We start from the raw sequence: 16,771 nt of genomic DNA on the forward strand, positions 1-16,771 counted from the left end.
CTGCGACCGGTCCGCTGCTTGCTCGCGTCGGGACAGAATGTCCGGCTCCCGACGGGCCAACCGCCACCGTAATCTTCTTCTTGGGCGCCATGACGATGAAAAAGCATCGAACTAACTGCTAGAGCCGATTCTCACAACTGCGCCCCCTACCTGGCGTGCCAAAGATGTCGGTGTGAGGACGATACCTATGGGATCACGAGAATCCCTACCACGGTTGCGGGGCGCGGGGTTGTGAGAAGGGCGGATCAAACAGATAGCACACGGGTTCTTTTATCCAGGTTCGGGCCGTGAGGATGTGTAAAACCCTACTCCTGCCTTGATGGTTTGTTTATCTGTGTTCTTCAGCTAGCAATGGGGCGTGAGGAGCTCCAAAAAGCCGAATCCCCCTCCTGGTCGACTTGTGCCTCCTTTTATAGGGAAAGGGGTTGCCACAATGGCACACAGGAGGTGGAAAGGGCACGGTGATACGAGTTTATCGCTCGCATTACAAGACAAGGCCCATTTAATGCGTCGTGCTTAGGTGTCCCTACTTTATCGAGGACGAGGGAGAGCCCAGTCTTTTCTGTCGCCGATCCCTTTCGGGTCAAGACGCGCCCTGGCCAGCGGTGCCCGTGGTGCCATGTAGGCAGGCAGGTAGCTGAGGTGGCGCAGCGGTGGATCTCCATGAAGATCCGCCTGCCGCCACGCAGGTGCCTGCCCAACTGGTTGGGTCGGCAGCTACATGCGAATGGTGGTAGAGGTTAGAATTGGCGTGGGTCTGATGGTGGCCCTACGGGTGTCCTTGGCAAGGGCCTCGCCATAGCCCCGGCAAGGGCCTCGCCATGGCCCCGGCAAGGGTCTTGTCGTGGCCCCGGCAAGGGTCTTGCCGTGGCGCCTGCTGTCACACCCGACAAGGCTCTTGCCGGGGGCCTTGTGGTCCTCCTTGGCTGGGATCCCTCCAAGGGTCGTCATCTTCTATAGTGTGTGTCTGATCTTGAATGTCTTCACAAAGATCTGCATGCCACCACGGGGATGTCTCCCGAATCCTTGCCTCACGGGGGCAGTGCACTCAAGGGTGACTCACTCCGTAGGTGTGGGGCGAGCTGCCACGGCAAGGGTCTTGCCGGGTTTGCTAAAACCGCCCCCGGCAAGGATCTTGCCGGGGGAGTCTGCTTCGTCCCCTTTGCTCTTTGTGGTCTTGGTCTTGGCGTCGTTCTACTCCTTTCGAGCTTCAGCCTTACCTTGGCTCACCTCCCTTGCCTTGCTCGGTGCGGTGGCGTCCGTGGCTCGGACTTCCCGTGCATAGTTATAGGGGTACAAAAAGTGTACCCCTCTTTTTGTACACCGACACCGCATCTCCATACTCAGCAAAAACAGCCGAACGAAGGTGTAGTGCAGCGGATGAAGGTTAAACATAGCGAAGATGTCATCAAACCGCATGACGATCATACCCCCGATGGCGCTATCCATAAAGCCCTTGCCCTCTGGTACCTTAGCCACGAAAACCGGGTATGCCACATCATTCTGGGAGGGACGCTGCTTCTCCAAAGAAAGAACACTGTCATGCAGACTCCGCATAGCACTGGGTGCAGCATTGAGCAGATTTGTCGGTAGCATCACCCTGCCCACCACATGCACCCTCCTCGAGATATCCTTAGGTGAAGGTGGCCCGTCATGAGCACGGATCGTACTCGGTGCCGGCTGGCTCGCACCGGCGCCCCTGTTATTCTTTCGTTTCCGTCCCTTCTTCTTCATCTGCTGTAATGGGATCGAGTTCTGCTCACAAACCGCCTTCTTAAGTCTGTTGGGGCTGATAATATTTTGCACCTCGGCTATCGGAGGCTCGGTGAAGGCAGATTTGGAGGCGTCTCCTGAGAACTTAATGCCAGACGCCGCCTGTTGCAACTTGGTTTCTCCGCGGCACCAGCTAGATCACGGTCATCTTTTTCAGGGTTGGGTTCTTGAGAAGTAGGCCCGTAGAATTCATCACCGTACCCATGTGCGGCAAAGTACTTATCGACGTTGGTAAATGTACCATCGTCGTTGTCGTCATCATCCGGATCCTGTGCCATGCATGTCCGGATCCTGTGCCATAGGGATGTCCGACATGTCCGGTAGCGTTGCGGCGGTCTTGCCATGGCTTGGCACTTGCACGACTAGCGGTCTTGTCTGTGGGGTGGTCTCCCCCACCCCCAAACGAATCTGGCTCTTCGGCCAAAGCAGGGGCCAGCTTACGCAGGCGCTGAGGGTCATCACATCATCTTCGTCGACCCCAGCGGGTCGAATCGGAGGTAACAACTCGTCGCAGCCTGGCAGCACCCGGACCAGTTCGACCCTATACACGGTGGGTGGCATCGGATTCTTGTGGAACACGGGGTTGCCCGGTTGGACAATTCTGCACTTGGCGACATCAACCAACTCGCCGCCCATGAAGTGCAGGAGAGTGCATGAAATGTCGGCGGCGCCCTGCGAAAACATGTAGGGCGTCAGGGATGCCCAGTCAAAGGCAAGGAGATGAAGTCATCGGCCGAGAGGCTTAGTTACCGTGATGCCGTCGAGCTCGGCTAATGTCGAGGCACCGCCAACGGCGGGCGTGCAACTGACGGAGGGGCCGCTTGCTGGCGAGGTGCCAACCAGTGTACACCCGGGAGCATTAAGCTCCAATGCCCGTGTCGGCGCCGGAGACACGAATACCGCCTCCGCCGGAGACACCAATGGCGCCGCCTGCGTGTTGTGCGAGTTGCTGGCCGTTAATAGCATGATTCATGGTCCTACTAATGAATAGCATCGATTACATCTAAGTTGAACGACTGTCCAAACCAAAGAGACATACAAGTGCAATAAAGTTTAATTACAACATGAGCTAATCGATGTTTCAGAACTACACATAGCATCACTACTTTTGACTCGACTCAGGGACCGGAGCGTGGATGAAGTCGCCGTCTCTCGTGATGGTCATGAAGTCACGAGTATTGTCAGCCTGCATTTGTAGCATTGTGTCTATATCACTGTTGGTTGGTTGCTATTTCAGGTAGAACTGCCCGAGGTACGAAGGACATCTTGATGGATGATTTCTACAAACTCTGACTGGATGCAAAAGAATTCTTGTCTGATGTCCACGTCCTGGATTGCCGACAAGCTTGCGGCCCAATCTTTGAGATTATTTGGTAGCAGAAGGTGATTATGGTCCCGTACGATCACCCACATATGATGGAGGGCGTAGTAGGCATCCTTCTGACCGCCAGGCGCCTGCTTGACGCAGGGGAACGTCGTATTGTGGGTGAACACGTGCTTGCCATACCTACGAACTGGACTCTTAAAGGTGCCTCCAGATCTGGCGTAGCCGGGGAGAGCATCATCAAGAACTTTCTTGATATTTGTGTAGTCTATCTTCGACTCACGGTCCGGGTCGAAATACGTGGCCATGGAATATTTCGGGCTTAAGAGGATGAGTGTGCAATGCGTGTCACTGCACAAAACACCGAATGTTAGAAAAAAAAGAATGATCAAAATCTAAGAAATCATATGTTACGGGGCGGTGAGGGGATGACTTACTCGGGAAAGTAAGGCACGAGGAAGTTATCCTTATCTGGGTTTGCCAGAATGATGCCTTCGAGGTGTGAACTCGCGACTTGCCGGTCCCCAGTGCTGCTCAAGATCTTGGCACACATGTAGAAGGGGTCGACTATCCCGATGTCCGGGGTCTCGTCTCTAATGATCCGCATCTCCATACTCAGCGAAAACAACCGAACGAAGGTGTAGTGTAACGGATGAAGGTTAAACATAGCGAATATGTCATCAAACCGCAGGATGATCATACCCCCGATGGTGCTATCCACAAATCCCTTGCCCTCTGGCACCTTGGCCACGAAAACCGGGTATGCCACATCATTCTGGGAGAGACGCCGCTTCTCCAAAGAAAGAACACTGTCATGCAGACTCCGCATAGCACCGGTTGTAGCATTGAGCAGATTTGTCGGTAGCATCACCCTACCCACCACATGCACCCTCCTCGAGATATCCTTAGGTGAGGGTGTCATGTCCTGAGCACGGATCGTACTCGGTGCCGGCTGGCTCGCACCGGCGCCCTTGTTATTCTTTCATTTCCGTCCCTTCTTCTTCATCTGCTGTAATGGGATCGAGTTCTCCTCACAAACCGCCTTCTTGAGTGTGTTGGGGTTGATAATATTTCGCACCTCCGCTATTAGAGGCTCAGTGAAGGCGGTAGTTGGAGGCGTCTCCTAAGAACTTAACGCCAGAGGACGCCTGTTGCAACGGGATTTCTCCGCGGTACCAGCTAGATCGTGGTCATCTTTTTCAGGGTTGGGTTCTTGAGAAGTAGGCCCGCAGAATTCGTCACCGTACCCATGTTCGGCAAAGTACTTATCGACGTTGGTAAATGTACCGTCGTCGTTGTCGTCATCGTCCGGATCCTGTGCCATGCATGTCCGGATCCTGTGCCGTAGGGATGTCCGGCATGTCCGGTAGCTTTGTAGCGGTCTTGCGATGGCTTGGCGCCGGCATGACTGGCGGTCTTGTCTGTGGGGTGGTGTCCCCCGCCCCCAAACGAATCTGGCTCTTCGGCCAAAGCAGGGGCCAGCTTACGCAGGCACTGAGGGTCATCACATCATCTTCTCGACCCCAGCGGGTCGAATCGGAGGTAACAACTCGTCGCAGCCTGGCAACACCCGAACCAGTTCGACCCTATACACGGCGGGTGGCATCGGATTACCATGGAACACGGGGTTGCCCGGTTGAACGATTCTGCCCTTGGCGACATCAACCAACTCGCCGCCCACGAAGTGCAGGAGAGTGCACGGAATGTCGGCGGTGCCCTGCGAAAACATGTAGGGCGTCAGGGATGCCCAGTCAAAGGCAAGGAGATGAAGTCATCGGCCAAGAGGCTTAGTTACCGTGATGCCATCGAGCTCGGCTAATATTAAGGCACCGCCAACGGCGGGCATGCAACTGACGGAGGGTCCGCTTGCTGGCGAGGTGCCGGCCAGCGTACTCCTGGGTGCATTAAGCTCCAATGCCTGTGCCGTCGCCGGAGACACGAATACCGCCTCTACCGGAGACACCAATGGCGCCGCCTGTGCATTGTGCGAGTTGCTGGCCGTGAAGCTGGGAACCGGGGGCGGCCCCTGTTGGCCGCCCACAATCCACGTCGTTAGCCCCTGAATCAAGGTAGGCATCATGGCGGTGAGCGTTGTTCCCAGTTGTTGTTGCACTTCCTCTTGGACAATCTCCGGAATCCGCGCCACTTGTGCCTTGAGTTCTTGAACCTCGCGCGTCTGGCTTTCCGAGCTGGTCTTTTTCTCCTTTCGCCCTCCAGCGGTATCGTATGACGACCATTTTGTGGACAAGCCTTTGCCGGCCACACGACCAGCTGATGACGGCTTACTGAGCTTATCCTTGTTTTTCACTACTTTCAACGCCCTATTTAGAGTGATGTCCCATGGGTTGCTCTAAGATGACCCCGCGCTACTTCTTTCAGTCTCCTGCGGAAGGAATGTGAACCATTTGGAAATTTGGCTTCATTAATTAGAATGCAACCATATGGAGCTAATTACGCGGGGGTGTATTCCTTACCAGAACAAGCTCAAGCGCCCTGGTCTTCGGATCCGTGGTAAGCTCCTTTGTTACCGGGTCCTCCTTGTACCGGGCCCTGACAAAGTTCCTGGTCTTCTTGTCACGGTATTTCTCGAAGCGGGGCGGTAGGCCTTGCTCTGCACGCTCCGCGTCCTCCTTGCCCCATATAGGATCTGCCACTCTGTAACCGCCGGGACCGAGTTGGTGGACCCCTAAGTTCAACCGCCGCATTTCTTTCCCCCACTGACTTGATTTGGAGGTTGCGCTGCTCTCGCACTTGATCTTGAACTCCTTGTAGTCATCTTCGCTGATCGAAGGATTTTTCGCCTTGATCTTCTCATAACTATCACCTTTGTCAATCATTCCCTTCACCATGCTTCTCAAGTAGAAAGGGGCGTGGTCATCCTCATGAGGGCAGAACTATTCACTTTATTCCCTGAGAGGCATGTGTTTGCAAAGTCATCATGGAACTTGTATCGTTCGTGCAGCTTCGTGAAGAGGAGGCTGCGCAAATTCCCTCGGTCCTTATGCCTTAGGTTCTCGGTGTTGATCGAGACGGTGCTCCGAAGAATGCACCTGAGATCAACCGAGTACCCCTTGACTAATTCTTTGGCCGCCGTTGGATGCCCATCAGAGTTCACTTTAGTAAATTCCTCATTGACGGTGCCGGGCACGTTCGGGCACCGGTCCTTCCGTTGCCTCTTTGGTTGGCTGCCATTTGTGCGTGCGCTACCATCATCAGTGGTGGCATCCTCGGTGGCACCATCAGTGGTGTCATCCCCGACGCCACTAGGGGTTGTGTAGTCAGGATTGGTGTCTTCCGCGGCGTCCTCATACCGGTGAGGTTCTTCCTCCATCTCCTGGGATAGCTCCCAGAATTGCTTGCTGCCCGAACCACCGGCCTCATCGTTGTGGGCCATGTTTCGCTCTAAATTGGAAAAAAGTTTGGTCAAAAAGTTGGTTATTGTCAAGGAACAAGATCATGGTCTCATCATTTAGGGTTTGTCAACACCGAGGCATCCTAAAAGCTAAGCTTTTACCATTTAGGGTTTATCGACACCGAGGCACCCTAAAAGCCTAAGCTTTCATCATTTAGGTTCTTATCGACACCGAGGCACCCTAAAAGCCAAGGTTTTATAATTTAGGGTTTGTCGACGCTAAGGCACCCTAAAAGCTAAGCTGGGAAGGAGAATTCTAAGTTGGGCCTAATCACTTGGCCCTAATGCCGCCTATGGTTTAATGCAGCACGAATAAAGGGGCAGTTGATCCTACTTAATTAAGTATTAAGACCCCGGCCCATGCATTAGTCACAAGTACCCCATATGTCCTATTTTTAGCAAAGTCATGCTAAAATTCATGGAAAATTTCAGCATGACCTTTGCTAAAAATAGGACATATGGAGTACCCAAATTTGCCAGAACGGAAGTTAATCGACATTCAAGCAAACTCAAGGGCCTCTCGGGGTACCTGCAAAATCATCACGATACGTTGGTCGGAGACAAAACCCAGCAAACTAGCAAAGTTACTGACATGTTTACAGAAATTGTTTTCTGTGAAAGATGATCATCATCTTTCCAAGTCTTTCTCAATGTGATCACAAGTAATTCAGAGGCATCACAAGTAATTCAGAGCATCACAAGGCATTAATAGTTCAGTACATGAACAAGTTTTACAAATCACATCAATATGTATTGTATTTCATTGTGGAGTGATATACAGTATGTTACAACAAAGAAACAACTTAATCCATGCCTCAGCTTATCAATAGTCATTACTTGTCAAATACAGAAGAAGGAACAATTTATTTGTGACATAGTTACAAATGATAACAGAATAAATCAACACCCTGCACTAGCCTAAAAAGAAGTGAAGTTTCACCCATATAAGAACAAGTGCATTCTAGTCACATTGACACTCCTGGTTTTCTACAAACACCAAGTACTAGGGCACACAAAAGTTCTGAAATTTGTGTGCCTAACTAAATTAACTGAATTTTCAGTAACCGAATAAACTGAATTTTCAAAACTGCAAGAAGCCATTTAAAAAATCCTATCATCTCATATGAGGAGTGTTAATCCCAAGACTAATAGTTTGTTGTGCAGTACAGCTACAGTGATGCCCTGTCCATTTGTCCCTCCCCAACTAGATACTAGAGTAGCACTGTTGATGCCCTGTTCTTGCTGAACTTTATGACAGTATATACAACAACTTATCCTCTTAAGCCAAAACAACTTTGTAAAAGCCAGATGCAACTTGTTGAGCTAATTTTGTGCAGAACTCCTTGAGGAACTAGCAACAAGGAGTGGCTAGAACTACAAACAGTGGCTAGAACTGCATATTTACAAATTAAAGGACACAAACTCAAGCAAGCTTCCTGAACAATACCCTGACAGAAAACATAGGACAAGCAATGAATTTCTATAACTAGCAGAGATCATGTGCAGCTGTAGTGACTATCATTTGTATTCTTGTTGCTAAAACTTGCCAAGTTTATGTCTAGGTAAGGAGTAGAAAGAAGAGGAGCTCATTTGACAGTGCTGCCTTGATTCAAAGGAGCCTAAACTCCACAAATAGCAATTCATTTGTTTTTGACATAAACAAGCCAATTCATTTGTATTATCTTCCGTTGCCATTTGTTTCAGGAGAAAGAAGATTAAGGTTGGTCTTATACTTGTTTTTTTAATGTACTTATGCAACTATGCAGGTACCTGTGGCAAGAACCTCTCCACTGAAAGAACATGAGCAAAACATGTGCTATTTAATTAGGAAAGTAGGACCAAACTACATTCACCTGTCAAACGATGTTACCATTCATCTAGCAATACAAAAAAACATAGAAATTGCAAGGTATAGACTGAATGCTTTTGAGTCTATTAAGTACCTTCAGTTCTGAGCTTTAAATGTCAAAAGAGCTTCACAGAATCTTGAATCCTCCAAATCACTCTTAACAGTTCTTCATTGCACAAAGGAAGCAATGAGCCAATGATATCAGTAGCAATAATAGGTGTTGCAGTTATATAACTTATCAAATAGGCCCAACTTAGTTAGCATTCTATCTGCACAACTGGCCAAAGAAAACAGATGAACTATTCATAAACCCATGGAAGTTTATTGGACCACTGTTCATAAACAAATCATTGGACCATTGTTCATCTGTTTGTTTATCAGTATTTCTAGGTTTACATCAATGTGAACTACCATTATGAACATTCTCCAACTTAACAAAACTAACTGTTTTGATACAATCAAGTTTTGCTGTCACACAAAAGTACTCCGGTTTCGCCATCCGCGTTCGCCCCCGGTTTCTTCCTCCTTGCTGACAAGCAGCGCCATCCTGATCCTTGGGAGGCGCCGAATCCCAGCTGGGTTCGCCACCGGCTCCTTTTTCCCCTTCCCTGAAGGAGATAGACAGGGGCAAAAGCATCATGGGGTACTTATCTTTTTTCAATCTTAAACCTGTAGGCACTTGCCAAATTTTAATTCAAATAATGTAATCTCTCGAGTCCATGTTTGTGTTCTATAATGCTAGTACTTGTAAAAGCATGTTACTAAAAAAGATAAACCTTGTCGGGAACCCGTGCATCTATATGTCCATGCAGAGGCGAGATGCCCCTTTAGTGTAAATAAATGAGTTTTCCCGGTAGGCTATCTTGCCGCACCCTTTTTGTTTGCCGGAGAGCCACATCTGCCGGGTTACAAACAAAGGGACCAGCTAGCCACCAACTTCCTTTTACCAAAGGCCACTGCGACCATTTTGACCGAAGCAACGTTCGAGTCAGGGATGGGAGCACCTAAGTTTAAAAAGAGTGGCGAGGTTTTCTAATGCATAATTTATAGGTTACAAAACACGAATGGACAAGAGGTAGAACTTATCTGTTTGGCTTGCCGGAGATCGCTGTGTCGGGTAATCTTCTCAACTCCTTGTTAAAGCCAAGTTCACGATGAGAACTTGCTGCTTCATGCAGACGAGAATGAATGCAGGATGCGATCCTATCTATATGCATATGCAAATGCTCATGAAATGCGTATGTCGATGCTCTTGGAATGATCATGCATGCATGCAGTCTTGGTACAAGGGGCCCCCACAACGCTTCTTTATTTTCTCATGCATGTGGTCATCGCCCTTGCTTTGTACAAGGGGTTACATGCAGCTGAGGCAAGGCATGTACAAATGGGTGGCTGCCGGGCAGGGCCGGATAGCCGCGCCTTACGGGTAGAACTTGCGGAGATGCTCAATGTTCCATAAGTTTTGCAAGTGAGTGCCATCTCCGGTCTCTAAACGGACTGCGCCGGGTCTGGTGACTCATACTACCCGGTAAGGGCCTTCCCATTTTGGTGACAACTTGTTAGTACCCTTGGCGGACTAAACGTGCCTAAGGACAAGGTCACCTTCCTCAAAACACAAGGCATGAACCCTGCGGCTATGATAGCGAGGCAGGGCTTGCTGATAGCGTGCAGCACACATAGCAGCCCGGAGACGGTTCTCCTCGAGTAGCACAGCGTCGTCACACCGGTGCTGATCTTGCACTACTTTATCGTAGGCAAGCACTTGAGCGACTCGTAAATGAGTTCTATTGGGATAACTGCTTTTGTCCCGTACACTAGGTAGAAGGGAGTCTTTCGGTAGCTCGGTTAGGTGTCATTTTGAGGGGCCAGAGAACTACCGGGAGCTCCTCGATCCACCGCCTGCCGTGCTTCTGCAGCGTATCAAAGGTTCTTGTCTTGAGTCCACACAGCACTTCAGCGTTCACCCTCTTAGCTTGTCCATTGCTCCAGGGGTGTGCCTCAGAGGCTAATGAGATCTTGCATTCGAGGGCATGAACATATTACATGAAGGCGTGGCTCATGAACTGGGTGCCGTTGTCGGTGCTGATCCTTGCCGAAACTCCAAAATGACACAACAGATCTTTCAAGAACATGATAGCTGACTGAGCAGTCACCTTTCTCACGGCAGTCACTACTGGCCACTTTGTAAACTTGTCGATAGCAACTAACAAGAATTCAAAGCCCCTGATTGCTCGGGGGAAGGGGCCGAGGATATCGAGCCCCCAGACTGAAAATGGCCATGATAGAGGGATTGTATGAAGAGCTTGGGCAGGCAGGTTGGTTTTCTTGGAATGGTACTGGTAGGCTTCACAATTTGTGACTAGCTCGACCGCATCTTGGAGGGCTGTGGGCCAATAGAATCCTTGCCGGAATGTTTTCCCAACTAATGCCCTTGATCCAATGTGGGAGCCGCACATGCATTTGTGTATCTCAGCCAGCAGTTCCTTTCCTTCTTCCGGGCAGATGCACTTCAATTTCACACTATTGGGCCTCCTTCTGTACAGAGTGTCATCGACAAACTGATACATACTGGCCCTAAGGGCTACTTTTTCAGCTTCGTCTTGGTCACTAGGAAGCTCTCCGGTTTGGAGGAAGCGGACAATGTGCCTTGCCAAAGTTGGAGCCTGGGGCTCGGCAACAAGGACTAACGGCACCTCCTCTGGTGCGGGAGCACATGCCTCGTACGCGGGGTCCATGGGCTCGGCTGGAGGGAGTGGTCTAGCAGGCTGCGAGGAGTTGTTTCCGGCAGGGTCTCTGCTAGGATCGGACGGCTCTACCGGGAGAGGCTTACTGGTGTCCAACTTTCTCCTTTTCTGGGTCATTGTTGCCGGGGATACGGAGGGCTGAGTAAGACAGAGAACAAAAGTTTTGGGTTCCACAGGAAGCTTTTGCGGAGCACACTTTGACAGATGATCAACTATGATGTTTTCTGCACGGGGTACATGCTCTGTTTGCAATCGATCAAAGTGTTCCTCCAATCTTCTCACTTCTTCGACGTATGCCTCCATAAATGGACTTTGATAATCCTTGTTGAATTGTCTCACCACCAGCTGTGAATCTCCTTGAATGATCGGCTTCTTAATTCCCAATTCAGTTGCAATCCTGAGCCCGGCAAGGAGCCCTTCATACTCTGATGTATTGTTGGTTGCTTGTTCCCGGGCAAAATGCATTTCGACGACGTACTTCAGGTGCCCCCTGGAGGGGGAGACAAGAAGCACGCCAGCCCCTGCACCTTGTAGGGAAAAAGTACCATGAAAATACATAATCCATTCTTGGGGCAATTCCTTGCCGGGGATAACTGTCTCTATCACTTCCTCATGAGGGTTTGTTGTCCATTCTGCAGGAAACTCTGCCAATGCCCTGCTCTGGATAGTTGATGTGCTTTCAAACTTCAGACCAAAGTTGGATAGCTCCAAAGCCCACTCCACTATTCTACCGGTAGCCTTAGGGTTTTGGAGTATCCGTTGCAACGGGAAACCAGTAACAACCGCGATCTCATGGGCTTGGAAGTAGAGGCCCTGTTTCCTTGAGGCCATGATGAGACCAAAATTCAACTTTTGCATGTCAGAGTACCTCGATATAACCCCCTGTAACAAGGAGCTGATGATGTACGCTGGGCGTTGCACCACTTTCTTCCTCGCCATGTCCTTGAGGTTGCCCTTGTTTCCGTGCTCAGTACTATCGTGATCCTTGTCTGACTCTGCCGATCTCTGCTCACTCTCTGCCTCATCCACTTCTTGTTGTGCTACCAAGGCTGCACTGACCACTTGGTTAGTTGCCCCTAAGTATAGCAGCAGTGGCTCCTAGGGTTTGGGAGCAACCAAGGTAGGCATAGAGGACAGGTAGGCCTTCAACTCTTGCAAAGCTGCATCTGCCTTCGGGGTCCACTTCGTTTGACCGGCCTTCTTCAAAATTTTGAAGAACGACATGGCACGCTCGGCAGACATGGAAATGAATCTTCCTAGTGCAGCAACGCATCCCGTCAGGCGCCTCACATCTTTAACTATCCTTGGCTCTTGAATCTGCTCAATGGCCTTGATCTTGTCGGGATTAGCTTTGATCCCCCTGTGGGACTCAAAGAACCCAAGCAGCTTGCCGGAGGGAACACCAAATACACACTTCTCCGGTTTGAGCTTCAAGTTGATCTTGCACAAATGAGTAGAAGTCTCTTCCAAATCTTGAATAAGGATGGCCCTATCCTTGGTCTTGACCACAATATCATCCATATAAACTTCTATGTTTCTGTGTAGCTGTGGCTCAAAACCGATCTAGACTTCCCTTGCAAAAGTCAACCCGGACTCTTTAATCCAAATGGCATGCGGACAAAGCAATACGTACCACATGGAGTGATAAATGATGTCTTCTCCTTATCTTATTTGGACATGATGATTTGGTGATATCCAGAATATGCATCCAGAAATGAGAGGAAATCACAGCCTGAAGTGGAATCCACAATCTGATCATTACACGGCAAGGGAAACGGGTCCTTCGGTAAAGCCTTGTTGAGATCCGTGAAATCAATGATATGCCTCCACTTCCCGTTTGCCTTCCGGACTACCACTGGATTTGCTAACCACGTGGAATGCAGTACTCCTCTGACCAAACCATCTGCTTCAAGTTTCTTGATCTCTTCTGCAATGAACTGCTGCCTCTCCAAGGCATGTTTCTGGACTTTCTGCTTGACAGGTCGGGCATGTGGGCACACAACAAGGTGGTGCTCGATTACCTCCCTGGGAACACCGGGGATATCAGATGGTTGCCAGGAAAACACATCGATATTGGCCCGCAGGAAGAAAATGAGCGCACTTTCCTATTTGTTATTGAGGGTGGCGCTGATAGTGAAAGTACCATCAACGCCAGCTAGCCCTGCCGGGACCTTCTTCACTTGCGGTGCAGCAACCTTGGATATCTTGCAATTGGAACACTCCGGCAAGTCGTCAACGAGTGTCGGGCACTCGGTGGGGGCACGCTTCCCGGACTCTTTGCCGGAGGTCCTACAATCCCTCTTCTTTCCTTTACTTTCCTTGGCGTGAACTGCTGCTGCCGCTTCCTCTGTCGCGACCGCGTCCCGGTACATCTTGTCTACACAGATGATTTCATCCATCTCATCTAATGGGATGGTGATAACTCCCATTGGCCTAGGCATCTTTCGGGTGTTGTAGGCATAGTGGGATGCCGCCATGAATTTAGCCAGAGCCGGGCGTCCAAGAATGCCATTGTACGGCAGGGGGAGATGGACCATGTCAAACATAACCTTCTCAGTACGGTAGTTCAGTTCTCCACCAAACATAACTAGCAACGTGATCTTTCCCTTAGGATGAATCCTGCCAGGATTAACTCCATGAAACATGCCGATAACCTCTAGCTCGTCCTCTGATCTCTGAAGCTTGCTGATAACTGTTGGGGAAATCAGATTCAGTCCGGCCCCACCATTCACCAACATCTTTGTGACTTTGAGGTTGCGACTTTTGGAGAAACCAACAATGGCCGGCACCCTACCATAGTGGTATGGCTAGGATGATCTTCCTCATCAAAGATGATGGGCGTACGAGACCATTTGAGCGGCTTTCGGGCCTCTGGCATTGGTTCCACGACATTGACTTCTCGCACCCACCACTTGAGCTGGCAGTGAGAGGTGTGCAGGGATGCACCCCCGTCAATGCATAGGGTGTCAGTGGCCTTCTAAAACTCTTGCTCACTAGTTTCCTCTTTATCCCCTTCATCACTCTCATCATCATTGGCTTCCTTCGCTCGACCCCTTGCGGGCTTTCCTTGGTTCTGAATGGGTTTGCCGGGGCGATTTACTTCATCACCTCGGCCTTTACCACCAGCAACATTCTGACCCTTCTCCATATCATTCTTCTCATACTCTGCTCTTTGTCTCTTGACCAACTGCTCAACTCAATAGCACTCTTGAAGGTTGTGGTCCTTCGTCCGATGAATCTTGCAATACGGCCCATCACCTTTCCCGGCCTTCTCGGCAGCAGTGGCTTCCTGGCAGTCGGCGCACATGGCAGCTTCCTTGTCGGGGGCCTCAGCTTTGGCCTTCTTGCCGGTACTAGGCGTTCGTAATCCTTCAACGGTCATCACTGCCTTATCCCTCCGCTTCTTGCCGCGCTTCTTACTCTTCTTCTGATTGGTTAATTCATCATCATCCTCTGAATCAACATTGGTGCAATCTTACTCTTTGGGAAAGTTCCTTCCCTCCTCCATCCGAGCACACTTATCCACCAACATGTAGAGCTCCTTCATAGTTTTGGGCAACCGCACATTCATCTTAGAACAAATCTGACGGTTGCGCACATTGGACTGGAAGGCAGCTATCATAGTTGCTGGATGGATATTTGGAATATTTCTATGAACTTTGTTGAATCTATGTAAATACTTACGGAGGGTTTCTCCTTCCTTCTGTCGGAGAAGCTGCAGGTCGTTGGGTCGACCCGGTTCCTGGTGGCCACGAGTGAAGGCACCTATGAACTCGTGGCACATGTTTGCCCATGATGAAATGGAGTTCTCCGACAGGTGCATCAGCCAAGACCTCACATTGGACTTGAGGGCCAAAGGGAAGTAGTTGGCGAACACATTCTCATATCTTCCCCCAGCAGCCTGAACAGCAATGGTGTAGATGATCAGGATCTCTACCGGGTCCAGCATCCCATAGTACTTCTGAGGTATCTCTGGCTTGAACGTGCGAATGGATGGCTAACAGACTTGCCACAGCCCGCTGGTAAAGGCAGGGCAGCCAACCTCGGAAGGTAGGCGCCCGCCAATACCTAGAGTAGGCTCATTGACATCGGGGCCGTCGCACCCGTCAGTTCGGCGGAGGTCGTCACCGCGTTGCTCAACAACGCACGTGTCTCCTCTACACCTATCCTCCGGGGTTCGCCATTGGCCTGGACGTGCTCGAGGGTCAGATGAGGCCATTGATACATCGTCAGGGTCTTGATTTGGTTGTTCTTGCAATGGCTGCCATGGCGGGGACAGCACCGTGGGGATGGCCCCCTTCGTACGGGCAACAACATGAGCTGTCGTTGTCGCTTGGGGAGGCCGTGGCGGGTCAGCTCGCCATGAGCCCCCAGCTTCAACGAAGCCGAGCAGAGTTTGGATGGTGGCACGCAATTCATCCATCTGCTCAGCCGCCAACGGAAACCTCATTTGTAGCTAAGTTCACGCCATGGCCTCTGAGGCTGTACTTGGCATGGATGACAATGAAGTCGATCGCGCCGTTGCTCGGCTCCTGACGGTGCCAGCGGCGGCAGCACCACACCCCCGCTGTTGCAGTGTGACCACCTAGATGGAAGGGTGGTGCGGCAAAGGTGCTCGAGGGACAGCGGCTCCATTGAGTGCAGCGGCTTGGTCGACCCGTCCTGGGGGTGGTGCACGCGCTACAACCGCACTTCTGGTGGGAGCGGTCAGAGGATGGCGGTTCACCCCAGTCCGAGCGTCGTTGCTATGGTTGTGCTCGTCGGTGGGTGAAAGGGGAGCAGACGGAGTAACCCCTTTGCCCGGGCCTTGTGGAGCGCGGCCGTCGGGGTGTTGCTGACACTGCTCTCCTCTGGTGCCTCCTGCTCCTGCGTCGGCTGCGGGGGAAGTGGTGGCGGTGCCGCCTCCTCCGACCACATCCCCAACAACATCCACGTCCTCGCCCGTCCCCGCACCCCGCAACGTTGGAGGCCATGGGTGGCGGAGCCTTCGAGGTGGATGGATGAGCCGAAGAAGCGGGTTTTTTCTTGGGCGCCATGGTCGATGGTGTCGCCGAAGATGCAGATGGCGGCGAAGGTGACACGCTGCTCACGTCTTTAGGTTCGCACAAGCGATACCCCTAATTGGTGCGCCAAAGATGTCACGAGAAACCATGACCACCTATGGGACTAGGAGGCCCCTTGCTGGTTCAACAGGGGGGTGTCGCATTGCACAAAGAGAAGATGAGCCTGAGGTAGCACCGCAGAGATCACACGGGCAGTTTTACCCAGGTTCGGGCCGCCGCGAGGCGTAAAACCCTACTCCTGCTTTTGGTGGATTGATGGTGGAAATTGTGGTGGTCGGGCATAGTACACTTGCCCGACAAGGGTTGCCTCAGGGCGGCAACGACTACATGCATATGGGGGTGTGATTTATCCAACCCTCTAACCTCTTTTACCATTGCCAAGGGCCTCCTTTTGTAGATCAAGGGGGTACCACAAAGTCAAAGTAGTCATTATGCATTGATATGATAGCAAACAGTGCTATCATACCTAACTTTGTGGGCTGACAGTGGGCATTTAATGCACCGCTCAACGTCGCATCATTGGTTGCCCGGCAAGGCTTGCTGGGCTATCTTGCCAGCTCCACGCCTGCTTGTTCGACATGTAGTAGGACGGGTGTCATCTGTAGA

Source organism: Triticum dicoccoides, chromosome 4B, assembly GCF_002162155.2.
Source record: "Triticum dicoccoides isolate Atlit2015 ecotype Zavitan chromosome 4B, WEW_v2.0, whole genome shotgun sequence".
Lineage (NCBI taxonomy): Eukaryota > Viridiplantae > Streptophyta > Magnoliopsida > Poales > Poaceae > Triticum > Triticum dicoccoides.